The 26333-nt window shown below is 44.8% G+C and overlaps 1 protein-coding gene across 6 annotated transcripts in view; it reads left to right on the top strand.

The window, feature by feature from the left end:
* Window positions 1-4038: 4038 nt before the first annotated feature.
* sulf1 (sulfatase 1) overlaps window positions 4039-26333 on the top strand; it is a 71070-nt gene continuing 48775 nt past the window's right edge. For 5 of the 6 annotated variants that reach the window (XM_045710855.1, XM_014181027.2, XM_045710856.1 and 2 more), the window contains exon 1: window positions 4039-4315. The gene's annotated coding sequence lies outside the window, so the exon portion shown is untranslated. The remainder of the gene's footprint in view (window positions 4316-26333) is intronic. The other variant, XM_014181026.2, reaches the window with a different exon arrangement.

The following is a 26333-nucleotide window of genomic DNA, read 5'->3' as shown; positions in this document are numbered from 1 at the left end:
TTAAGGTGATTGCTGTGTGTGTGTATATAGTCACTTTGTGTTAGTACTGTGTTGGATGTGTATTAACCCAGCAGTGGTAACCCTTTGATACCCTGCTGAAAGATGATCAAGATCCTCATTGAGTTAACCCTTAATGGATCAATGAGAAAAACAATGGGGTGTGAGAGACCCATTGACACCTACTGTATTGCAAGGAAGTGTGAGTAGGTTGCTTAGAAAGACATTCATCTTCATTTAAAGTACATTGACTACATTAAGTACATTGAAGACATGTCTTAAAGACATTCATCTAGGTCTGTTCATTTGATTGTGTCGGAAATCTAGATATAATGGGACTTGGAAGTCTTTACTAAAGGCAGATAGGTGTGGAAAGGTGAGATCACAGCCTACGACTGCCTGCTACTTGCACTCAATGGAACCCTTCATTAACAGGGATTGTTCACTGATAGCTCTCTCTTTCTCCCTCTCTTTCTCTCTCCCTCTTTCTTTTCTTCCTTCATTCCACCTCTCTTGTTCTCTCAGTCTAGCTCTCTTCCCCTCTCTCCCACTCTTGCTCCCTCCCCACCTCCTATTCAAATCAAGGGCTTTATTGGCATGGGAAACATACAGTTGAAGTCGGAAGTTTAAATACACGTAGGTTGGAGTCATTAAAACTCGTTTCTAAACCACTCCACAAATTTGTTGTTTATAAACTATAGTTTTGGCAAGTCGGTTACGACATGTTTCCAACAATTGTTTACAGACCGATTATTTCACTTATAATTCACTGTATCACAATTCCAGTGGGTCAGAAGTTTACATACACTAAGTTGACTGTGTCTTTAAACAGCTTGGAAAATTCCAGAAAATTATGTCATGGCTTTAGAAGCTTCTGATAGGCTAATTAACATAATTTTAGTCAATTGGAGGTGTACCTGTGGATGTATTTCAAGGTCTACCTTCAAACTCAGTGCCTCTTTGCTTGACATCATGGGAAAATCAAAAGAAATCAGCCAGGACCTCAGAAAAAAAATTGTAGACCTCCACAAGTCTGGTTCATTCTTGGGAACAATTTCCAAATGCCTGAAGGTACCATGTCCATCTGTACCAACAATAGTACACAAGTATAAACACCATGGGACCATAAACACCATCAATCCCAGAACAACAGCAAAGGACCTTGTGAAGATGCTGGAGGAAACAGGTACAAAATTATCTATATACACAGTAAAACGAGTCCTATATCGACATAACCTGAAAGGCTGCTCCAAAACTGCCATAAAAAAGCCAGACTACGGTTTGCAACTGCACATGGAGACAAAGATCGTACTTTTTGGAGAAATGTCCTCTGGTCTGATGAAACAAAAATAGAACTGTTTGGCCATAATGACCATCGTTATGTTTGGAGGAAAAAGGGGGAGGCTTGCAAGCCGAAGAACACCAACCCAACCGTGTAGGATGGGGGTGGCAGCATCATGTTGTGGGGGTGCTTTGCTGCAGGAGGGACTGGTGCACTTCACAAAATAGATGGCATCATGAGGCACGAAAATTATGTGCATATATTGAAGCAACATCTCAAGACATCAGTCAGGAAGTTAAAGCTTGGTCGGAAATGGGTCTTCCAAATGGACAATGACCCCAAGCATACTTCCAAAGTTGTGGCAAAATGTCTTAAGGACAACAAAGTCAAGGTATTGGAGTGGCCATCACAAAGCCCTGACCTCAATCCTATAGAAAATGAGTGGGCAGAACTGAAAAAGCGTGTGCAAGCAAGGAGGCCTACAAACCTGACTCAGTTACACCAGCTCTGTCAGGAGGAATGGGCCAAAATTCACCCAACTTATTGTGGGAAGCTTGTGAAAGGCTACCCGAAACGTTTGACCCAAATTAAACAATTTAAAGGCAATGCTACCAAATACTAATTTAGTGTATGTAAACTTCTGACCCACTGGGAATGTGACGAAAGAAATACAAGCTGAAATAAATCATTCTCTCTACTATTATTCTGACATTTCACATTGTTAAAATAAAGTGGTGATCTAACTGACCTAAGACAGGGAATTTTTATTAGGATTAAATGTCAAGAGTTGTGAAAAACTGAGTTTAAATGTATTTGGCTAAGGTGTATGTAAATTTCCGACAACTGTATGTTAACATTGCCAAAGCAAGTGAAAAAGATAATAAACAAAAGTGAAATATCCAATAAAAATGAACAGTAAACATTTCACTCACAGAAGTTCCAAAAGAATGAAGACATTTCAAATGTATTATTATGTCTACATACAGTGTTGTAGCAATGTGCAAATAGTTGAAGTACAAAAGGAAAAACAAATTGCCCTTTTCTTGTGGCAACGTGTCACCAATCATGCTGCTGTGATGGCACACTGTGGTATTTCACCCAGTAGATATGGGAGTTTATCAAAATTGGGTTTGTTTTCGGATTCTTTGTGGATCTGTGTAATCTGAGGGAAGTATGTCTCTCTAATATGGTCATACATTTGGCAGGAGGTTAGGAAGTGCAGCTCAGTTTCCACCTCATTTTTGTGGGCAGTGTGCACATAGCCTGTCTGCCTACGAGTCTGCCTACGGCGGCCTCTCTCAATAGCAAGGCTATGCTCACTGAGTCTATACATAGTCAAAGATTTTCTTAAGTTTGGCTCAGTCACAGTGGTCAGGTATTCTGCAACTGTGTACTCTCTGTTTAGGGCCAAATAGCATTCTAGATAGCTCTGTTTTTTAGTTAATTCTTTCCAATGTGTCAAGTAAGTATCTTTTTGTTTTCTCATGATTTGGTTGGGTCTAATTGTGTTGCTGTCCTGGGGCTCTGGGGTCTGTTTGTGTTTGTGAACAGAGCCTCAGGACCAGCTTGCTTAGGGGACTCTTCACCAGATTCATCTCTCTGTTGCTGATGTCTTTGTTATGGAAGATTTGGGAATCGCTTCCTTTTAGGTGGTTGTAGAATTTAACGTCTCTCTCTCTTGCTCTCTCCCCCCTGCCCTCTTTTTAACTGAAGGTGATAGCTGTGTGTGTGTGAGAGAGATGATGATTTATCACACTGAGGTGTGAGGGCTGTAGCCTGATCTGCTCTCTGCCCCTGTGTGTGTCTGTCTGCAGATGTTGCTAGCTAGTGCTTTAGTGCTAACGGTTGTCACGCCATGGAGCCAACTGAACCTAAAGCTTTATTAGTTTGATTCCCTAGAACACAAACTCTGAGTGGGACAGGGGGAGGGGTAGAAAACAGGACATGGGGAGAAGGAAGAGAGGTGGAAGGGGAGAGGGGGGAGGGGAGAAGGGGGATAGGTGGGTAGGGCTGGGAGGGGAGAAGGGGGGTAGGGCTGGTAGGGGAGGGGGGAGGGGAGAAGGGGGATAGGTGGGTAGGGCTGGTAGGGGAGGGGAGAAGAGGGGTAGGTGGGTAGGGCCGGGAAGGGAGGGGGAAGGGGAGAAGGGGGAGAGGGTGGTGGCTCGTCAGGGGCTTAGGGGAAATATGGGGCTGCCACTGTACATGAGTGTGAAAGGGTGTGTGTGTGTTTCCAGGTATCTTTTGGAATTCCGGGGAGCTCTGTGAACAAAAACTGTTCAGTTGACAGTGCATTTTTTGTCAACTGTCACAATCATTTTTCATTCTTTCTCTCTCTGCCTCTCTGCCCTGTATCTCTCTCTCTCTGTCCCTCCCTCTCACTCTACTCTCACTCTGTCCCCCGTTCACTCTACTCTCCCTCTGCCCCCCCCCTCACTCTACTCTCACTCTCTGTCCCTCCATGTCACTCTCTGTCCCCCCCCCTCTCACTCTACTCTCCCTCTGTCCCCTCCCTCTCTCTCCAACACACAAACACACACTCTCACTCTCTCTTTCCCTCTCAGGTTACTGTGGCTAGGGGCTTTCTCTACTTGTGTCTCTCCCATAGTGTGTGTGTGTCTCTCCCCTCTCCACTCTCCCTCCTCTGTCCTTGTCCCTGCCTCCTGGCAGCAAGGAGCCACCCAGTAGCCAGCCTACAGAGAGCTGTGATTGGTTAGGGTGGAGTGGGACTGGACTAGAGGAGGCGGTAGGTCTGCTCTGCCTCTCTGCTCAGGGACGTGTCTCAACAGATGGTTGGGGTTAAAGAGTGTTATCACATCGTAGAGAGGATTAGAGCTGAGAGGTTGTCCTCTTCTTCTTCTTCTCCTTCTTCCAGAGGAGCTGAGCTGTGTGGTCCACCTCTCCTCTCCACTACTCTACCACCAAGACCAGAACTCTGCATGAGAACAAGAAGAGAAGAGGAGACGGGGAGAGAAAAAAAAAATCCTTATCCTTCTTTCTCACACTCTCACTCCAGCACTCTGCTCTCTTGCCTTCCAGGTACTGTGAAATGTTTTCTTTGTCACTTTCTTTCACCTTCTATTTCTCTTTTTCAGTCTTTTTATGCTTCCAGGTTTCTTTCTGCTGTTAGAGCTCTAGTGTACCCAGTAGAGTCTAGAGAGTTTAAAGGTGAGAGAGACACAGTCAAACACCGCTCTCTTTCTCGGTCTGTTGGCAGTGATTTATGGCAGCGCGCAGAGATGTGCTTCTGTTCACTGAGAGACAGAGTTGTTTCACAGGCGCTCTACTCAGCACAAGACTGTGTGTGTATGTGTGTGTGTGTGTGTGTGTGTGTGTGTCGCAGAACTTCAGAGTTTTCTCTGTGAATGACAGGAATTCCCTCCGTTGCAACATTCCACAGTCTTCAAGGATTCGAATTTTAGAACGCTGGAGCAGCATTCCATGAATGGAATATTGTTGTTCCATAAATACTGCATGGCTTCCTTCACCACTAATACAGAGTTTTTGAAAATAAGAAAGCAGATAGTATTGACTTGCACTCTGAGACCTGTGCACGTGACTGCGGTGAAATATGTCAGAGGTGCTTGCTTGTCCGTTTGTGACGAGTATGTTTTTAAAATTTTACGCAAATGTATCAAGTTTGAATTATTGGGAATTTGATAAAAATCTCATCTCATCCACACGTTGTGTTTGATTCAGCAGATTCTTATCCCATGCTAGTGAACATTTTATTTTGGAGTTCGATTTTGTGGACTCGCTGAACAAACTAAAAAACTCCCCTTGGTTACCGCAACTCACCCACACAATCAGCAACACAGAGTACTTTGATAAATCAAAGTAAGTGTTTATGGTTATTTGGCTCACAGTGGCAGAAGAGCCAGACTGACTAAATGAATGTTGCTGTTCGGAGCGTCTTCCTGACTGACTACCAAACGGCACCCTATTTCTCTATATAGTGCACTACTTTTGACCTATGGACCCTTGTCAAAAGCGTTGCACAATATAGGGAATAGGGTGCCATTCGGGACTGTCAGAGAGAGCTGCTGCGGAATGTACAGCTGACTTCAGCCATTTAACTCCATTCAAGTGAAAAGGGAGTCATTGAGAATGGAGTGGGAATGTGATGTATGGTATTTATACCTCGCTCGGGCACTGTGTGTGTGTGTGTGTGTGTGTGTGTGTGTGTGTGTGTGTGTGTGTGTGTGTGTGTGTGTGTGTGTGTGTGTGTGTGTGTGTGTGTGTGTGACCTGACATTGTGCAGCTGTTTGGTGAAAGAGGAACAGAGTTTAGTGAGAGAAAGCTTTTGTGTGGATTTGTGTTTACCTTTCTAAGTCAGCCGTTGGTCCACTTCCTGATTATCATCAACGAGTGGTCTAATGCAACCAGCATTGCATACAGATCATCCTGTGTGGATTTTCACACCAAGTCTGTTGTATTGATGAGATGGCTGATGAGCAGATAATATAGAGGGGTTTTGGCTGTGAAAGGTTGCTAGATAAGCACATCTGCTAAATGACTCAAATGTAAATGTAAAATGGTTTGGCTGTATGAGTAGCAGAGAAATTTGATCCAATTTTCTTACTGACCTAGTGACGTAATATTTATTGAAAAATCTGCCATAAATCCTCCCACAGTAACTCACAGTCAGCCTTTTGGTAGAGGAATTAAAAAAAAAAAAATGATTTAACCTTTATTTAACTAGGCAAGTCAGTTAAGAACAAATTCTTATTTACAATGACAGCCTACCAGGGAACTGTGGGTTAACTGCCTTGTTCAGGGGCAGAACGACAGATTTTTACCTTGTCAGCTCAGGGATTCGATCCAGCAACTTTTCGGTTACTGGCCCAATGCTCCTACCCGCCAGGCTACCTGCCGCCCCTTTAAAGAAAAGTTAAACAAAAGTTTCATACAGCATCTCTTTCAGTGGTATTGGTGGAGGAGAAACTTCACCACCAACTCTAGTTATAACACGACTAATGTAAAACCTATCAGTTCCACGTGTATGTATGTAGTTCTGTGTCGAGCCTCTGTACATACAGTACTAGGGTTGTGTGTAAGATCTCTGTATGTACGTAGTTACTGGTATATAAAAGGGAGATTCTCTCTCCTCTGCCCGAGATGAAGTAAATGGCAAATGTATGCAGTGGCGCCGTTCAAAGCCTCTGCCAATTGGATGCACCAGGGACAATTAGTGTAAAATGTACACGACTGGTTCTGATTTCCACGCCTGTCCGTCCGTTTGTGTCGTGTGCTATAGTGTAGGGGGAGAAGGCTAGAGGAGCGCTATTGAGAGATTGAGAAGTCGGTAGTCGATTTTAGGAGGAGAAGGCTACAGTGAGATTGAGAGGGTACAGCAGATAAATGTTACTGTAGATTGTACTATATCCAATCACCAAGTAAGTCCTCCAAAGTGCTCATTTTGACCGGCATCTTATTTTACAAAACAATTGAGATGTACAGTATTTTAATTGTTCTATTTACCAAATTCAGTGCAACAGTCGTTGTTCTGCTTTTATTTGCCATAGCTTGTGGTGAAGATTAGGCTTAGTCTAGATTATACTTAAAGTCTAGATTCTAATTAAATTCTAGTGGTTGATAGTGCCAGCTCTTATAGGGAGACCCTCTTATAAGTTGTTAGTTGTAGTGAAGTAGTAGTGGTAGTAATGCTGTCACTTGTCATAGCCAAATCATATTCAACACTATTCCCAGGAAAGTTTTCTTTGAGTTTGTGGTGCATATTGTTCTTAAAGTACTGGTGGAAGGTATTTCCAGCCCTAAGAGCTGTAAGAGGGGAGACCCTTCGGTTAGTGTTAGCGTGTTAGCAACAACACAAGCAGCTGTTAGGTATAACGTCAGTGGGGTTCCAAGGGGGCAGCGCCGTGCCAAGACAAACATTGTCCCAGTAGCTATCTGCCTCTCCTCTGCCTCGCTCGCTGTCGTTTCCGTCTGACTCGGGCTCTCTCTCTGTGTGTGTGTGTGTGTTTGTGTTTACGCACTCGGCTTGAGTAGAGAGCGAGAGAGGGTGAAGGAGAGTGAGGGAGAGGAAGGGATAGCGAGGGAGAGCGAGGGAATGAGCGAGCGAGATCGATAGAGGCTGACTGAGTCTTATAATAACACAGAGAAAATCTTAGTCATGCGAGAGAAACAGTGTGTGTGTGTGTGTGTGGTGGGGTATGCCAGCATAAAGCCTGCATGACTGTATGTGTTGACTGACTGGTGGAAAAAATATCTATCATGTGTGTTTACGACCAGACTTTGGACCGTGTGTAAAGTATCTTACCTTCCTAAGTCTCTCATTTATGAAGTCCAAATAGAAAACATAGGAGTATAGCATTCCCCCCCCTCTTATTTTATGTTTATAGAATGCCCCTTTATCCTCAAACCAGCACCACATTTTCACGGGTATTATGTCAAACAAATGGCTATAGTGGACGACGTTTCACAGCTTTCTGACTGGCTGGATACTGTTGTACTTTATAAGACAGGGTAGAGTCAGTGGTCAGACTCTCTGCTGGTGTAACAAACTGCTTGGTGTAACCCCGAACTGTATATCGTCACGGTCAAAACATATTGATGCAGCGGTAGCTAAGACAGGGAGAGGTCTGTCCGTAATAAAGCGCTGCTCTGCTGTCTTACAATCCTACAGGCCCTAGTTTTGTCGCACCTGGACTACTGCCCAGTCATATGGTCTAGTGAACACAGAGGGACATAGGCACATTACCGTTGGCCCAGAACAGAGCAGCACGGCTGGCCCTTAAACGTACATTGAGAGTTAACAGCAATGACATGCATGCCAATCTCTCCTGGCTCAAAGTAGAGGAGAGATTGACTGCATCACTACTTGACTTTGTGAGAGGTATTGACATGTTGAAATCACAGAGCTGTCTGTTTTAAGTGACTAGAACACAGCTTGGACACCCATGCATACCCCACAAGACTTGCCACCAGAAGTCTCTCCACAGTCCCCAAGTCCAGAACGGACTCTGGTAAATGCACTGTACTACACAGAACCACAGAACCAACTTTATTCCACATCAAGTAACTCATGCAAGCAATAAAATCAATAGAAAAAACCCCTAACCCTAAGAGGAGACACACACATGCACACACACACTAGCACACTCACTCTACACACATGTAGGTATGATAGTATTATAAATGTTGTATTTGAGATATTTAGTGACGTAATAATGTTATGTGAACTGTTTTATTAAATGTTTTGCTTAATTTGTTTGGACCCCAGGAAGAGTAGCTGCTGCCTTGGCAGCTAATGGGGGATCCTTAATAAATACAAATACAAACACAATGTCTCTCTGGGACCAATTGGGAAGGAGAGAGAGAGGGATGGAAAGAGAACAAGCAGAGATGAGGACAGAGACTAAAGACAGACCATCTCTGCATGGTTTACATGCGGAGATGGGTAAAGAGGGAGAAACCGGGATGGAATGAGAGAGTAGATGGAAGCGATAAAGAGAGCAGAAACGACTGTGTGAGCCAGTGAGTGACACTGTTTGAACGAGCTGTCTCTTCTCAGCAGGCAGCGGGTGTCTGAGGAAGGAAACTCAACCACCCTCCTCATCCCTCTCTCTCTTGCTCTCTTTTTCTCCTCCCTTAGCTCACTCTTATTTCTCTCTCTCCCTCCCACTTTCTCCTTCTTCTTCTCCCCCCCCCCCTCCCACTCACTCTGTCCTCCCTCTCTCTCCTCTTTCCTGGTTTATCTCTCTATCCAGTCTTGATGACAGTACAGCTCCTCTCTGCAGGCTGATTGCATGGTAGAGACCGGAGAGATTGTCTATCCTCCTCTATCAAACTAAATGACCAGTATTTACCAAACAGCAGGCAGTGAGCTCATCTTTATCAGGTTGCGTCCCAAATGGCCCCCTATTCCCTAAATAGTGCACTACTATTGACCATAGCCTATAGGGCTCGGGTAAAAAGTAATGCCCTGTATAAATAATAGGGTGCCATTTGCCCCCGAATAGCCTCATATCCTTTGTGTGATCACAGTCTTTAGATCCGTTTCAGAGACACTTTCTTTCTCTTTCGGTTGCCTTGTAGTTGGTAGTGTTCTAGTAGAGATAGAGAGACTGTGTGTTGTTGGTAGTGTTCTAGCAGAGATAGAGAGACTGTGTGTGTGTGTGTGTGTGTGTGTGTGTGTGTGTGTGTGTGTGTGTGTGTGTGTGTGTGTGTGTGTGTGTGTGTGTGTGTGTGTGTTGTTGGTAGTGTTCTAGCAGAGATAGAGAGACTGGGTGTTGTTGGTAGTGTTCTAGCAGAGATAGAGAGTGTGTGTGTTGCTGGTAGTGTTCTAGCAGAGAGAGTGTGTGTGTTGTTGGTAGCGTTCTAGCAGAGAGACTGTGTGTTGTTGGTAGTGTTCTAGCAGAGATAGAGAGTGTGTGTGTTGCTGGTAGTGTTCTAGCAGAGATAGAGAGTGTGTGTGTTGTTGGTAGCGTTCTAGCAGAGAGACTGTGTGTTGTTGGTAGTGTTCTAGCAGAGATAGAGAGTGTGTGTGTTGCTGGTAGTGTTCTAGCAGAGATAGAGAGTGTGTGTGTTGTTGGTAGTGTTCTAGCAGAGAGAGTGTGTGTGTGTTGTTGGTAGTGTTCTAGCAGAGAGAGAGTGTGTGTGTGTTGTTGGTAGTGTTCTAGCAGAGAGAGAGTGTGTGTGTTGTTGGTAGTGTTCTAGCATGAAGCTACAGAGCAAAACTGTCACCGTAAAGTTTCCTTGGGTTTTTAAGAGCAAGAAATGCATGCACTCACACGCACGTACACTCTGCAGTGGTCTGTTCCGGGTGCTCACAATAGCACTCCCAAGTGTTTGCGCAGTCTTCCTCTCAGGAGCTAGAGGTGTCATGGAAGGTAAACGAGAAGGTAAACGAGAATGTAAACGAGAAGGTAAACGAGGCCATACATTCTCCACCTCTGTGTGTTTTGTTTTAAGTAGTGTCTGTCACCATCTCTCCTTTCTCCACCTTGATGAGCAGTTGTGAAGTTCCGCATTTTGGACTGTAACCTCCCTCACAAGTTAGGGTGCTGTGCGTTCAGTCAGAACAAAGTTAGAGTCTGTAGTTATGTAGTGAGTTAGTTGAAAGACACATGGGCCTTTTTAGTTTGTTGCAGTGAGTGAGAGTGAATGGGAGGGGAGAGCGGGGGAGTCCTTCGCTCTGTTACTGCACGTGGATGCAGCAGGGGCTTATAGCGAGAACAAGAGAGAGGGGAGGGAGGGAGGGAGGGAGGGGAAAAGGGAGACGTTGAGAGCAAAGAAGCGGGGAGGAAAGAAGAAAGGGGAGGTGTGAACATGGGAGGAGAACAGGAGGGGGATGAAGAGAGGAGAGAGATGCCTCTTAGGAGGGTAGTGTCAGGGGTGAGTATGTTGTGATCAGAGGATGGGCCTCACGTTATTATACTCTTATTCATGTGTGTACACACACGTGTACACACACGTGTACACACACACTAACCACAACCCCTTGTCCTCCCCTCCTACCCACCAGAGGCCTGCAGTGTCCCTGCCTTGTCATCCCTGTTGTCCCATAATCTGCTCCCTGGGGAGCAGCAATCTGTTTGTGATTGTCAAGAGAAAGGGTCCTGCCTGTATCACGTACCATTAAGCAGGCTGTCAGAATGCATCCATCCAATGGAAGTAGGCTGGGGGTTTGGGAGAAGTGGTGGCCCCTGGAGGATCCAAACCTTTCATCCACCGACTATACAGAATGGAGATAATAAGGGAGGAAGGAGGGAGATTGAGAGGGGAGGAAGGGAAAAGAGGGGGAGGAGAGAGGAAGGGAAGAGGGAGGGATTTGTGATGAACACAGCCCACGGCTCTTTATTATGCTCTCTCTCTCTCTGTCTCTCTCTCTCTCTCTCTCTGTCTCTCTGTCTCCCTGTCTCTCTCTGTCTGTCTGTCTCTCTGTCTCTCTCTCTCTCTCTCTCCTCTCTGTCTCTCTGTCTCTCTCTCTGTCTCTCTCTGTCTCTGTCTCTCCTTCCTCTTGATGGTTGGACAGCTCCACTAATAAAAGCCAGCATGCATTTGCTTCAGCTCCTCTGCTCCTTTTCTTCCCTCTGCCCCTGGAGCGCACACACATTCAGACGTTGCTATTGCCCCTCGTGTGTGAGACTGTGTGTGTATATTAGTGTGTTATGTGACCATGTGCGGGCGCATGGCGCATGGCCCCTAGTCTTGTGGTCTGTTTACTAGGGTCTTCATTTTATAGAGTCTTTGTGGCCTTTATGGTATAGAGTCTTTATGGTCTAGGGTCTTTATGGTATAGGGTCTTTATGGTATGGGGTCTTTAGGGTCTTTATGGTCTAGGGTCTTTACTGTCTAGGGTCTTTACGTTCTAGGGTCTTTATGGTCTAGGGTCTTTACTGTCTAGGGTCTTTACGTTCTAGGGTCTTTATGGTCTAGGGTCTTTACTGTCTAGGGTCTTTACGTTCTAGGGTCTTTATGGTCTAGGGTCTTTATGGTCTAGGGTCTTTATGGTATAGGGTCTTTATGGTATAGGGTCTTTATGGTCTAGGGTCTTTATGGTCTAGGGTCTTTATGGTCTAGGGTCTTTATGGTATAGGGTCTTTATGGTATAGGGTCTTTATGGTCTAGGGTCTTTAGGGTCTAGGGTCTTTATGGTATAGGGTCTTTATGGTATAGGGTCTTTTGTTAGGGTCTAGGGTCTTTATTTAGTGGGTCTTTATGGTATAGGGTCTTTACAGTCTCGGGTCTTTAGGGTCTTTATGGTCTAGGGTCTTTATGGTCTGGGGTCTTTAGGGTCTAGGGTATTTTTGGTGTTAGGGTCTAGGGTCTTTATGGTCTTTAAGGTCTAGGGTCTTTAGGTTCTAGGGTCTTTATGGTCTAGGGTCTTTACGGTCTTTGGGGTCTGGGGTCTAGGGTCTTTAGGGTCTAGGGTCTTTACGGTCTAGGGTCTTTACGGTCTTTGGGGTCTAGGGTCTTTATGATCTTTAGGGCCTAGGGTCTTTAGGGTCTTTATGGTCCTTAGGGTATAGAGTCTTTGGTATAGGGACTTTGGTATAGGGTCTTTATGCTATTGGGTCTTTATGCTATAGGGTCTTTATGCTATAGGGTCTTTATGGTCTAGGGTCTTTACATTCTAGGGTCTTTATTGGATAAGGTCTTTATGGTCCTTAGGGTATGGGGTCTTCAGTATAGGGTCTTTATGGTCTATGGTCTTTATGGTCTAGCATCTTTGTGGTCTTTGAGGAATAGGGTCTTTATGGTCTAGGGTCTTTAGGGTCTTTATGGTCTAGGGTCTTTAGGGTCTTTATGGTCTAGGGTCTTTAGGGTCTTTATGGTATAGGGACTTTAGGGTCTTTATGGTATAGGGACTTTAGGGTCTTTATGATATAGCGTCTTTACAGTCTAGGGTCTTTATGGTCTTTCGGGTCTAGGGTCTTTATGGTCTTTAGGGTCTAGGGTCTTTATGGTATAAGGTCTTTATGTTCCTTAGGATATAGGGTCTTTAGGGTCTAGGGTCTTTGTGGTCTAGGGTCTTTAGGGTCTAGGGTCTTTGTGGTATAGGGTCTTTATGGTCTAGGGTCTTTATGGTCTAGGGTCTTTAGGGTCTAGGGTCTTTGTGGTATAGGGTCTTTATGGTCTAGGGTCTTTAGGGTCTAGGGTCTTTATGGTATAGGGTCTTTATGGTCCTTAGGGTATCGGGTCTTTGCTATAGGTTCTTTGGTCTATGGTTTTTGGTCTATGGTCTTTGGTCTATGGTCTTTATGGTCTAGGGTCTTAATGGTCTAAGGCTTTTAAGGTTTTTATGGTTTAGGGTCTTAATGGTCTAGGGTCTTAATGGTTTAGGGCTTTTAAGGTTTTTATGGTTTAGGGTCTTTATGGTCTAGGGTCTTTAGGTTCTAGGGTCTTTATGGTCTTTAGGGTATAGGGTCTTTATGGTTTAGGGTCTCTAGGGTCTTTATGGTATAGGGTCTTTAGGGTCTTTAAGGTCTAGGGTCTTTATGGTTTAGGGCTTTTAAGGTTTTTATGGTTTAGGGTCTTTATGGTCTAGGGTCTTTAGGTTCTAGGGTCTTTATGGTCTTTAGGGTATAGGGTCTTTATGGTTTAGGGTCTTTATGGTTTAGGGTCTTTATGGTCTAGGGTCTTTATGGTATAGGGTCTTTATGGTATGGGGTCTTTAGGGTCTTTATGGTCTAGGGTCTTTACTGTCTAGGGTCTTTACGTTCTAGGGTCTTTATGGTCTAGGGTCTTTACTGTCTAGGGTCTTTACGTTCTAGGGTCTTTATGGTCTAGGGTCTTTACTGTCTAGGGTCTTTACGTTCTAGGGTCTTTATGGTCTAGGGTCTTTATGGTCTAGGGTCTTTATGGTATAGGGTCTTTATGGTATAGGGTCTTTATGGTCTAGGGTCTTTAGGGTCTAGGGTCTTTATGGTATAGGGTCTTTATGGTATAGGGTCTTTATGGTATAGGGTCTTTAGGGTCTTTATGGTATAGGGTCTTTAGGGTCTTTATGGTATAGGGTCTTTACAGTCTCGGGTCTTTAGGGTCTTTATGGTCTAGGGTCTTTATGGTCTGAGGTCTTTAGGGTCTAGGGTATTTTTGGTGTTAGGGTCTAGGGTCTTTATGGTCTTTAAGGTCTAGGGTCTTTAGGTTCTAGGGTCTTTATGGTCTAGGGTCTTTACGGTCTTTGGGGTCTGGGGTCTAGGGTCTTTAGGGTCTAGGGTCTTTACGGTCTAGGGTCTTTACGGTCTTTGGGGTCTAGGGTCTTTATGATCTTTAGGGCCTAGGGTCTTTAGGGTCTTTATGGTCCTTAGGGTATAGAGTCTTTGGTATAGGGACTTTGGTATAGGGTCTTTATGCTATTGGGTCTTTATGCTATAGGGTCTTTATGCTATAGGGTCTTTATGGTCTAGGGTCTTTACATTCTAGGGTCTTTATTGGATAAGGTCTTTATGGTCCTTAGGGTATGGGGTCTTCAGTATAGGGTCTTTATGGTCTATGGTCTTTATGGTCTAGCATCTTTGTGGTCTTTGAGGAATAGGGTCTTTATGGTCTAGGGTCTTTAGGGTCTTTATGGTCTAGGGTCTTTAGGGTCTTTATGGTATAGGGACTTTAGGGTCTTTATGGTATAGGGACTTTAGGGTCTTTATGATATAGCGTCTTTACAGTCTAGGGTCTTTATGGTCTTTCGGGTCTAGGGTCTTTATGGTCTTTAGGGTCTAGGGTCTTTATGGTATAAGGTCTTTATGTTCCTTAGGATATAGGGTCTTTAGGGTCTAGGGTCTTTGTGGTCTAGGGTCTTTAGGGTCTAGGGTCTTTGTGGTATAGGGTCTTTATGGTCTAGGGTCTTTAGGGTCTAGGGTCTTTATGGTATAGGGTCTTTATGGTCCTTAGGGTATCGGGTCTTTGGTATAGGTTCTTTGGTCTATGGTCTTTGGTCTATGGTCTTTGGTCTATGGTCTTTATGGTCTAGGGTCTTAATGGTCTAAGGCTTTTAAGGTTTTTATGGTTTAGGGTCTTAATGGTCTAGGGTCTTAATGGTTTAGGGCTTTTAAGGTTTTTATGGTTTAGGGTCTTTATGGTCTAGGGTCTTTAGGTTCTAGGGTCTTTATGGTCTTTAGGGTATAGGGTCTTTATGGTTTAGGGTCTCTAGGGTCTTTATGGTATAGGGTCTTTAGGGTCTTTAAGGTCTAGGGTCTTTATGGTTTAGGGCTTTTAAGGTTTTTATGGTTTAGGGTCTTTATGGTCTAGGGTCTTTAGGTTCTAGGGTCTTTATGGTCTTTAGGGTATAGGGTCTTTATGGTTTAGGGTCTTTATGGTTTAGGGTCTTTATGGTCTAGGGTCTTTACTGTCTAGGGTCTTTACGTTCTAGGGTCTTTATGGTCTAGGGTCTTTACTGTCTAGGGTCTTTACGTTCTAGGGTCTTTATGGTCTAGGGTCTTTACTGTCTAGGGCCTTTACGTTCTAGGGTCTTTATGGTCTAGGGTCTTTATGGTCTAGGGTCTTTAGGGTCTAGGGTCTTTATGGTATAGGGTCTTTATGGTCTAGGGTCTTTAGGGTCTAGGGTCTTTATGGTATAGGGTCTTTATGGTATAGGGTCTTTATGGTATAGGGTCTTTAGGGTCTTTATGGTATAGGGTCTTTACAGTCTCGGGTCTTTAGGGTCTTTATGGTCTAGGGTCTTTATGGTCTGGGGTCTTTAGGGTCTAGGGTATTTATGGTGTTAGGGTCTAGGGTCTTTATGGGCTTTAAGGTCTAGGGTCTTTAGGTTCTAGGGTCTTTATGGTCTAGGGTCTTTACGGTCTTTGGGGTCTGGGGTCTAGAGTCTTTAGGGTCTAGTGTCTTTACGGTCTAGGGTCTTTACGGTCTTTGGGGTCTAGGGTCTTTATGATCTTTAGGGCCTAGGGTCTTTAGGGTCTTTATGGTCCTTAGGGTATAGAGTCTTTGGTATAGGGACTTTGGTATAGGGTCTTTATGCTATTGGGTCTTTATGCTATAGGGTCTTTATGCTATAGGGTCTTTATGGTCTAGGGTCTTTACATTCTAGTGTCTTTATTGGATAAGGTCTTTATGGTCCTTAGGGTATGGGGTCTTCAGTATAGGGTCTTTATGGTCTATGGTCTTTATGGTCTAGCATCTTTGTGGTCTTTGTGGAATAGGGTCTTTATGGTCTAGGGTCTTTAGGGTCTTTATGGTCTAGGGTCTTTAGGGTCTTTATGGTATAGGGACTTTAGGGTCTTTATGGTATAGGGACTTTAGGGTCTTTATGATATAGCGTCTTTACAGTCTAGGGTCTTTATGGTCTTTCGGGTCTAGGGTCTTTATGGTCTTTAGGGTCTAGGGTCTTTATGGTATAAGGTCTTTATGTTCCTTAGGATATAGGGTCTTTAGGGTCTAGGGTCTTTGTGGTCTAGGGTCTTTAGGGTCTAGGGTCTTTGTGGTATAGGGTCTTTATGGTCTAGGGTCTTTAGGGTCTAGGGTCTTTATGGTATAGGGTCTTTATGGTCCTTAGGGTATCGGGTCTTTGGTATAGGTTCTTTGGTCTATGGTCTTTGGTCTATGGTCTTTGGTCTATGGTCTGTATGGTCTAGGGTCTTAATGGTCTAAGGCTTTTAAGGTTTTTATGGTTTAGGGTCTTAATGGTCTAGGGTCTTAATGGTTTAGGGCTTTTAAGATTTTTATGGTTTAGGGTCTTTATGGTCTAGGGTCTTTAGGTTCTAGGGTCTTTATGGTCTTTAGGGTATAGGGTCTTTATGGTTTAGGGTCTCTAGGGTCTTTATGGTATAGGGTCTTTAGGGTCTTTAAGGTCTAGGGTCTTTATGGTATAGGGTCTTTGGTATAGGTTCTTTATAGTATAGGGTCTTTATGGTATAGGGTCTTTATGGTCTAGGGTCTTAATGGTTTAGGGCTTTTAAGGTTTTTATGGTTTAGGGTCTTTATGGTCTAGGGTCTTTAGGTTCTAGGGTCTTTATGGTCTTTAGGGTATAGGGTCTTTATGGTTTAGGGTCTTTATGGTTTAGGGTCTTTATGGTCTAGGGTCTTTAGGTTCTAGGGTCTTTATGGTCTTTAGGGTATAGGGTCTTTATGGTTTAGGGTCTCTAGGGTCTTTATGGTATAGGGTCTTTGGTATAGGGTCTTTATAGTATAGGGTCTTTATGGTCTAGGGTCTTTATGGTCTAGGGTCTTCATGGTCTAGGGTCTTTATGGTCTTTCGGGTCTTTATGGTTTAGGGTCTTTAGGGTCTAGGGTCTTTATGGTCTTTCGGGTATAGGGTCTTTATGGTCTTTATAATGTAGGGTGTTTATGGTGTAGGGTCTTTATGGTGTAGGGTCTTTATGGTCTAGGGTCTTTACGGTCTAGGGTCTTTACGGTCTAGGGTCTTTACGGTCTAGGGTCTTTATGGTCTAGGGTCTTTACGGTCTAGGGTCTTTATGGTCTAGGGTCTTTATGGTCTAGGGTCTTTATGGTCTAGGGTCTTTGGGGTCTAGGGTCTTCATGGACTTTAGGGTCTATGGTCTAGGGTCTTTATGGTCTAGGGTCTTTATGGTCTAGGGTCTTCATGGTCTTTAGGGTATAGGGTCTTTATGGTGCAGGGTCTTTATGGTGCAGGGTCTTTATGGTGCAGGGTCTTTATGGTGCAGGGTCTTCATGGTCTTTAGGGTCTATGGTCTAGGGTCTTTAGGGTATAGGGTCTTTATGGTCTAGGGTCTTCATGGTCTTTAGGGTCTATGGTCTTTATGGTCTTTAGGGTCTTTATGGTATAGGTTCTTTGTGGTCCTTAGGATATAGGGTCTTTCTGGTCTTTAGGGTCTCGGGTCTTTATGGTCTTTAGGGTATAGGGTTTTTATGGTCTTTAGGGTCTAGGGTCTTTATGGTCTATGGTCTTTATGGTCTAGCATCTTTGTGGTCTTTGTGGAATAGGGTCTTTATGGTCTAGGGTCTTTAGGGTCTTTATGGTCTAGGGACTTTAGGGTCTTTATGGTATAGGGACTTTAGGGTCTTTATGATATAGCGTCTTTACAGTCTAGGGTCTTTATGGTCTTTCGGGTCTAGGGTCTTTATGGTCTTTAGGGTCTAGGGTCTTTATGGTATAAGGTCTTTATGTTCCTTAGGATATAGGGTCTTTAGGGTCTAGGGTCTTTGTGGTCTAGGGTCTTTAGGGTCTAGGGTCTTTGTGGTATAGGGTCTTTATGGTCTAGGGTCTTTAGGGTCTAGGGTCTTTATGGTATAGGGTCTTTATGGTCCTTAGGGTATCGGGTCTTTGGTATAGGTTCTTTGGTCTATGGTCTTTGGTCTATGGTCTTTGGTCTATGGTCTTTATGGTCTAGGGTCTTAATGGTCTAAGGCTTTTAAGGTTTTTATGGTTTAGGGTCTTAATGGTCTAGGGTCTTAATGGTTTAGGGCTTTTAAGATTTTTATGGTTTAGGGTCTTTATGGTCTAGGGTCTTTAGGTTCTAGGGTCTTTATGGTCTTTAGGGTATAGGGTCTTTATGGTTTAGGGTCTCTAGGGTCTTTATGGTATAGGGTCTTTAGGGTCTTTAAGGTCTAGGGTCTTTATTGTATAGGGTCTTTGGTATAGGTTCTTTATAGTATAGGGTCTTTATGGTATAGGGTCTTTATGGTCTAGGGTCTTAATGGTTTAGGGCTTTTAAGGTTTTTATGGTTTAGGGTCTTTATGGTCTAGGGTCTTTAGGTTCTAGGGTCTTTATGGTCTTTAGGGTATAGGGTCTTTATGGTTTAGGGTCTTTATGGTTTAGGGTCTTTATGGTCTAGGGTCTTTAGGTTCTAGGGTCTTTATGGTCTTTAGGGTATAGGGTCTTTATGGTTTAGGGTCTCTAGGGTCTTTATGGTATAGGGTCTTTGGTATAGGGTCTTTATAGTATAGGGTCTTTATGGTCTAGGGTCTTTATGGTCTAGGGTCTTTATGGTCTAGGGTCTTTATGGTCTTTCGGGTCTTTATGGTTTAGGGTCTTTAGGGTCTAGGGTCTTTATGGTCTTTCGGGTATAGGGTCTTTATGGTCTTTATAATGTAGGGTGTTTATGGTGTAGGGTCTTTATGGTGTAGGGTCTTTATGGTCTAGGGTCTTTACGGTCTAGGGTCTTTACGGTCTAGGGTCTTTACGGTCTAGGGTCTTTACGGTCTAGGGTCTTTATGGTCTAGGGTCTTTACGGTCTAGGGTCTTTATGGTCTAGGGTCTTTATGGTCTAGGGTCTTTATGGTCTAGGGTCTTTGGGGTCTAGGATCTTCATGGTCTTTAGGGTCTATGGTCTAGGGTCTTTATGGTCTAGGGTCTTTATGGTCTAGGGTCTTCATGGTCTTTAGGGTATAGGGTCTTTATGGTGCAGGGTCTTTATGGTGCAGGGTCTTTATGGTGCAGGGTCTTCATGGTCTTTAGGGTCTATGGTCTAGGGTCTTTAGGGTATAGGGTCTTTATGGTCTAGGGTCTTCATGGTCTTTAGGGTCTATGGTCTTTATGGTCTTTAGGGTCTTTATGGTATAGGTTCTTTGTGGTCCTTAGGATATAGGGTCTTTCTGGTCTTTAGGGTCTCGGGTCTTTATGGTCTTTAGGGTATAGGGTTTTTATGGTCTTTAGGGTAGAGAGTCTTTGGTATAGGGTCTTTACAGTATAGGGTCTTTACAGTATAGGGTCTTCATGGTCTAGGGTCTTATGGTCTAGGATCTTTACGGTCTTTAGGGTCTTTATGGTCTAGGGTCTTTAGGGTCTTGATGGTCTATGGTCTTGATGGTCTAGGGTCTTTAGGGTTCTAGGGTCTTTATGTCTTTATGGTCTAGGGTCTTTATGTCTTTATGGTCTAGGGTCTTTATGGTCTAAGTTGGATATAATATCTCTGCTGTAAATGTCCTAAACAGTGATAAGCTGAAGGAGTGAGAATGATTGAGCGATAGAGCTCTACTTGGGTGAATATTGTCTTTAAGGAGTGGTTGGCTAAAATACAGTGTGTGAAGGCTGGCAGGTGCTGGAGTGTGTGCCAGGACAGATAAAAGTAATTGAATTACAAATGACGCTACGCACGCCTCGGAAAGCCACACGCATAGCGCCCAGGGCAATGGAAAGGAGAGGAGAATACTCGGAGTACAAATTACAGGTTCAGTACACCTGAGTTTGACTGACTGACTGAGTGTGTGCATGTCTGACTGACATAAAGTATGTACTCACACACATGCACAGTGTGTGTGTGTGTGTGTGTGTGTGTGTGTGGATGTGTGTGTGTGTGTGTAGGCCTAAGTGTGAGAGACATTGACAGCGGAGGAGAGTGAATGGCCTAGCACAGATGCCATGGGGCGAGAACGCACCGAGATTTCTTTATTTACAATGTATCATGTGTTACTCGGCGGCGGTCATGGCTGTAGATTGTTTATGACAGCCTGGGTCTGGCGAACCTTGTTCTCAGGGTCTCTGTCTCTCTGGGTTTCCTGAGAATACGCCTGCACATGCTCCACATTCTGGCGGTGTAGCGTTTCACGCTACCGTTCCTAGGACACAGGCACTTTAGCCGGGAGCTTGCTGATAGAGCTGCTACCTCTCTGTCTGGAATCTACAACCGTAGCGTGAAAATGTGTGTTTTAGTGCACACATGGAATCCAGAGTATATTGAGATGTATAGTGTAATTAATACTGCCTGCAGTTCCTTAGTCTATATCAGTTGATGGCATGAGCCAAGTTGTACGGTGCAACTGCAGCACCCTAGTTTGTAGTACACTAGTTTATAGTACCCTGGTACCCTAGCTGTTGGGGGTACTGGAGGACCAGGGTTGGGCTGTTGGGGGTACTGGAGGACCAGGGTTGGGCTGTTGGGGGTACTGGAGGACCAGGGTTGGGCTGTTGGGGGTACTGGAGGACCAGGGTTGGGCTGTTGGGGGTACTGGAGGACCAGGGTTGGGCTGTTGGGGGTACTGGAGGACCATGGTTGGGCTGTTGGGGGTTCTGGAGGACCAGGGTTGGGCTGTTGGGGGTACTGGAGGACCAGGGTTGGGCTGTAGGGGGTACTGGAGGACCAGGGTTGGGCTGTAGGGGGTACTGGAGGACCAAGGTTGGGCTGTTGGGGGTACTGAGGACCAGGGTTGGGCTGTAGGGGGTACTCGATGACCAAGGTTGGGCTGTTGGGGGTACTGGAGGACCAGGGTTGGGCTGTTGGGGGTACTCGATGACCAAGGTTGAGCTGTTGGGGGTACTGGAGGACCATTGTTGGGCTGTAGGGGGTACTGGAGGACCAGGGTTGAGCTGTTGGGGGTACTGGTGGACCAGGGTTGGGCTACTGGAGGACCAGGGTTGGGAAACACTGCCCTAAGACATTGCACAGGAGGCATTGGGATGTAGATTTTGTTTTTGCTAGTCTGTTAATTGACAAATGGATTTGCTCTGGATTTCCAGCTTGGTCCAAAGTTACTCTGTAGAGAGAATTGGTTTGCGTCCCAAATGGCACCCTGTTTCATATGTAGTGCACTACTTTTGACCAGGTACCATAAGGAATAGGGTGCCATTTGGGATGTACCCTAATTAGGGAATAGAGTGCCATTTGGGAAGCACCCTTGTTGTATCGAACATAGCACTCTGAAACGTCTTATGTTAATCCTGTTGTTTGGATTACACTTGAGATCGGCCCTAACTCCATTCTTGTGGTTGCTGTGGTGTAGCAATTTGTCACACACACGCACGCAGTCCACAAAGTCCACAAACAAGACCCAAATTGCTCTATGCCATGTCAAAACAACTGTCCTGCCCTTTTAAACAAATCTGTAGAACAAGTGGCTCTGTTCTGGAGGAGGAGCATTAATCACTCGAGAAAGACTGTTCACGTCCCAAATGGCACCCTATTCCCTGTATAGTGCTCTACTTTGGACCAAATCCTAACTGACTACACCTCTGAATGGCACACACACACACACACACACACACACACACACACACACACACACACACACACACACACACACACACACACACACACACACACACACACACAGATGAATGACTCAACACCAGGGCCGATCCTTAGTCCAACAACTTGTTCCTTATAGCTTCTCTTTCTTTCTTTCTCTCCTTCTCAGAAAGAAAGCCCCATGTTCATGAAAGAGGGATTTTAGTCTTGAATCTGTGCCACACTTCTCATGTCAGTGATCAGTGCAGAAACATTCATTCCGGGATTACTGAAGTGGGTAAAATACAGAGCTTTTATAAAAATACGAAAATGCTGCTAACTCGCTTTGGTCTCTCTGTCTCTGTCTCTCTGTGTGTGTGTGTGCCTCTCTGTCTCTGTCTCTCTCTGTTTCTGTCTCTGTCTCTCTGTGTGTGTGTGTGCCTCTCTCGCTGTGCCACCATGCTGCTGATTTCATGGGAAAGAAGTATATCTCTTTATTAACAATGACCTCAGTGGAAACCCATTGAAACAATTTGCTCAACTTTTTTTTGTGGTTTTGGGGAGTCATTTATGCAAGATATATTTGAATTGTGGCACACAGAGAGGAGAAAGCCACCCATCATGAGTGAGTTTGACTGGCAGATTTGGTCCATAGACTGTTTTAAATGGGAGAACCAGGGATATGTACTAAATGTTACACTATTTCCTATGTAGTGCACTACTTTTGACCAGAGGCCATTATGGTAGTGCACTATATAGGGTGCACTGTATGGGGATTAGGATGTCATTTGGTACACACACCTGTGGTTGTCTAGAAAGGCTATATGGATGAAAATAGATACATACAGTATATTATAGAACTTTGATCTATACAGTACCAGTCAAAAGTTTGAACACACCTACTCATTCAAGGGTTTTCTTTATTTTAAAGTGTTCTACATTGTAGAATAAAAATGAAAACATCAAAACTATGAAATAACACATATGGAATCATGTAGTAACCAAAAAAGTGTTAAACAAATCAAAATATATTTTAGATTTGAAATTCTTCAAAATAGCCACCCTTTGCTTTGATGACAGCTTTGCACACACTTGGCATTCTCTCAACCAGCTTCACCTGGAATGCTTTTCCAACAGTCTGGAAGGAGTTCTCACATATGCTGTGCACTTGTTGGCTGCTTTTTTTTTTTACCACAGTCATGTAATGAGCAAACTGTTGTAGTTGCAGCTGCAATTAATGTAAAAAAAAAATGTTCCATAAGCCCATATTTAACTGTGGCTGTTTCTCTGTTTGTCCTAATCACTCCGCATGTCCATTAAAGACCACATCTCTGTAATTGCTTTTCCTCGATCTTTGTTCTCTCTCTCTCTCTCTCTCTCTCTCTCTCTCTCTCTCTCTCTCTCTCTCTCTCTCTCTCTCTCTCTCTCTCTGTGTGTTTTTGTACTCCCTCTATTAATTCTCTTATAAAAGGAGTCTCCTGGAAATCTCTCTTTAACCTTTTCAAGAGTATCATCAGGGCCTCCAGATTACTTAGCAGTGCGGGACTAGAATAGACACCAGGGCCTCCTGATGAGACACTAGGGTCTCCTGATGACTCAGCAGTATGGGACTAGTATAGACACCAGGGCCTCCTGATGAGACACCAGGGCCTCCTAATGACTCAGCAGTATGGGACTAGTATAGACACCGGGGCCTCCTAATGACTCAGCAGTATGGGACTAGTATAGACACCAGGGCCTCCTAATGAGACACCAGGGCCTCCTGATGACTCAGCAGTATGGGACTAGTATAGACACCAGGGCCTCCTAATGAGACACCAAGGCCTCCTGATGACTCAGCAGTATGGGACTAGCATAAATATCAACGCTTCCTAATGAGACACCAGGGCCTCCTGATGACTCATCAGTATGGGACTAGTATAGACACCAGGGGCTCCTAATGAGACACCAGGGTCTCCTGATGACTCAGCAGTATGGGACTAGTATAGACACCAGGGCCTCCTGATGAGACACCAGGGCCTCCTAATGACTCATCAGTATGGGACTAGTATAGACACCAGGGGCTCCTAATGAGACACCAGGGTCCTCCTGATGACTCAGCAGTATGGGACTAGTATAGACTCCAGGGCCTCCTGATGACTCAGCAGTATGGGACTAGTATAGACTCCAGGGCCTCCTGATGACTCAGCAGTATGGGACTAGTATAGACTCCAGGGCCTCCTGATGACTCAGCAGTATGGGACTAGTATAGACTCCAGGGCCTCCTGATGACTCAGCAGTATGGGACTAGTATAGACACCAGGGCCTCCTAATGACTCAGCAGTATGGGACTAGTATAGACACCAGGGGCTCCTAATGAGACACCGGGGCCTCCTGATGACTCAGCAGTATGGGACTAGTATAGACTCCAGGGCCTCCTGATGAGACACCAGGGCCTCCTAATGACTCAGCAGTATGGGACTAGTATAGACACCGGGGCCTCCTGATGACTCTGCAGTATGGGACTAGTATAGACTCCAGGGCCTCCTGATGACTCAGCAGTATGGGACTAGTATAGACTCCAGGGCCTCCTGATGAGACACCAGGGCCTCCTAATGACTCAGCAGTATGGGACTAGTATAGACACCGGGGCCTCCTGATGACTCTGCAGTATGGGACTAGTATAGACTCCAGGGCCTCCTGATGACTCAGCAGTATGGGACTAGTATAGACACCAGGGCCTCCTGATGACTCTGCAGTATGGGACTAGTATAGACACCAGGGCCTCCTGATGACTCTGCAGTATGGGACTAGTATAGACACCAGGGCCTCCTAATGACTTAGCAGTATGGGACTAGTATAGACACCAGGGCCTCCTGATGACTTAGCAGTATGGGACTAGTATAGACTCCAGGGCCTCCTGATGACTCAGCAGTATGGGACTAGTATAGACACCAGGGCCTCCTGATGACTCTGCAGTATGGGACTAGTATAGACACCAGGGCCTCCTAATGACTTAGCAGTATGGGACTAGTATAGACACCAGGGCCTCCTAATGACTTAGCAGTATGGGACTAGTATAGACACCAGGGCCTCCTGATGACTTAGCAGTATGGGACTAGTATAGACTCCAGGGCCTCCTGATGACTTAGCAGTATGGGACTAGTATAGACACCAGGGCCTCCTGATGACTTAGCAGTATGGGACTAGTATAGACTCCAGGGCCTCCTGATGACTCTGCAGTATGGGACTAGTATAGACACCAGGGCCTCCTGATGACTTAGCAGTATGGGACTAGTATAGACTCCAGGGCCTCCTGATGACTCTGCAGTATGGGACTAGTATAGACACCAGGGCCTCCTAATGACTTAGCAGTATGGGACTAGTATAGACTCCAGGGCCTCCTGATGACTTAGCAGTATGGGACTAGTATAGACACCAGGGCCTCCTGATGACTTAGCAGTATGGGACTAGTATAGACTCCAGGGCCTCCTGATGACTCTGCAGTATGGGACTAGTATAGACACCAGGGCCTCCTAATGACTCAGCAGTATGGGACTAGTATAGACACCAGGGCCTCCTGATGACTCTGCAGTATGGGACTAGTATAGACACCAGGGCCTCCTAATGACTTAGCAGTATGGGACTAGTATAGACACCAGGGCCTCCTGATGACTTAGCAGTATGGGACTAGTATAGACACCAGGGCCTCCTGATGACTCTGCAGTATGGGACTAGTATAGACACCAGGGCCTCCTAATGACTCAGCAGTATGGGACTAGTATAGACACCAGGGCCTCCTGATGACTTAGCAGTATGGGACTAGTATAGACTCCAGGGCCTCCTAATGACTCAGCAGTATGGGACTAGTATAGACACCAGGGCCTCCTAATGACTTAGCAGTATGGGACTAGTATAGACACCAGGGCCTCCTGATGACTTAGCAGTATGGGACTAGTATAGACTCCAGGGCCTCCTGATGACTCAGCAGTATGGGACTAGTATAGACACCAGGGCCTCCTAATGACTTAGCAGTATGGGAGTTTGTATGTGAAATCTATTTCTAAGAAGCATACTTTCAGTTTTTCTGAACTCATTTCACTCATGCATGAGGGACATACCGGTGCTGGCACATGAGCAGATCAAGAACACAGCTGGAATGCCAATTTATGCTTTTCTACATGTCCTAATAATTCAAAAGATTGCTCAGAAAACCAGGTGTTTTAATCAGCGTATACTTACTTCAATGTTTGACCTTACTCCAATTTAAGATAAACAGAGGAAGGTGTTTACATGACAATTGCCATACTTGACCTACTGCCATAATCAGTTTAATATCATACTATTACTGTGCATGTAAACATTCTCAATGTCTACTGTTCATTTGCAGATGGCCCACATCTGAATGGTTACATTTGTGGTGTGTGGTCCTGGTGGGTTGATTTATTACTTGGTTAAGCAGTTTGTTAGCTATAGTTAGGCTTACATGTTAGTTGCATCTTAGCTAGCTTGTTGTCTAGTATTATTAACAGAGACATACTATGTACAGCACTTTGAGAGGGAGAAAGTGTGTATCTTTCAACCACACACATACACGTTCTCCCTCACGAACACACAGTACACACACACAGAGTCAACTCCCGACTTTTCTGAAACAGCCGTCCTCTTGTGTGTTTTAATCATTTCCCTCTCAGCGTTCTCAAAGCCTCTCAGCGTTCCCAGCAGAGCTCCCAAC

This window comes from Salmo salar, chromosome ssa29 (genome assembly GCF_905237065.1).
Source record: "Salmo salar chromosome ssa29, Ssal_v3.1, whole genome shotgun sequence".
Classification (NCBI taxonomy): domain Eukaryota; kingdom Metazoa; phylum Chordata; class Actinopteri; order Salmoniformes; family Salmonidae; genus Salmo; species Salmo salar.
This window is presented reverse-complemented; position numbering and strand designations above follow the sequence as displayed.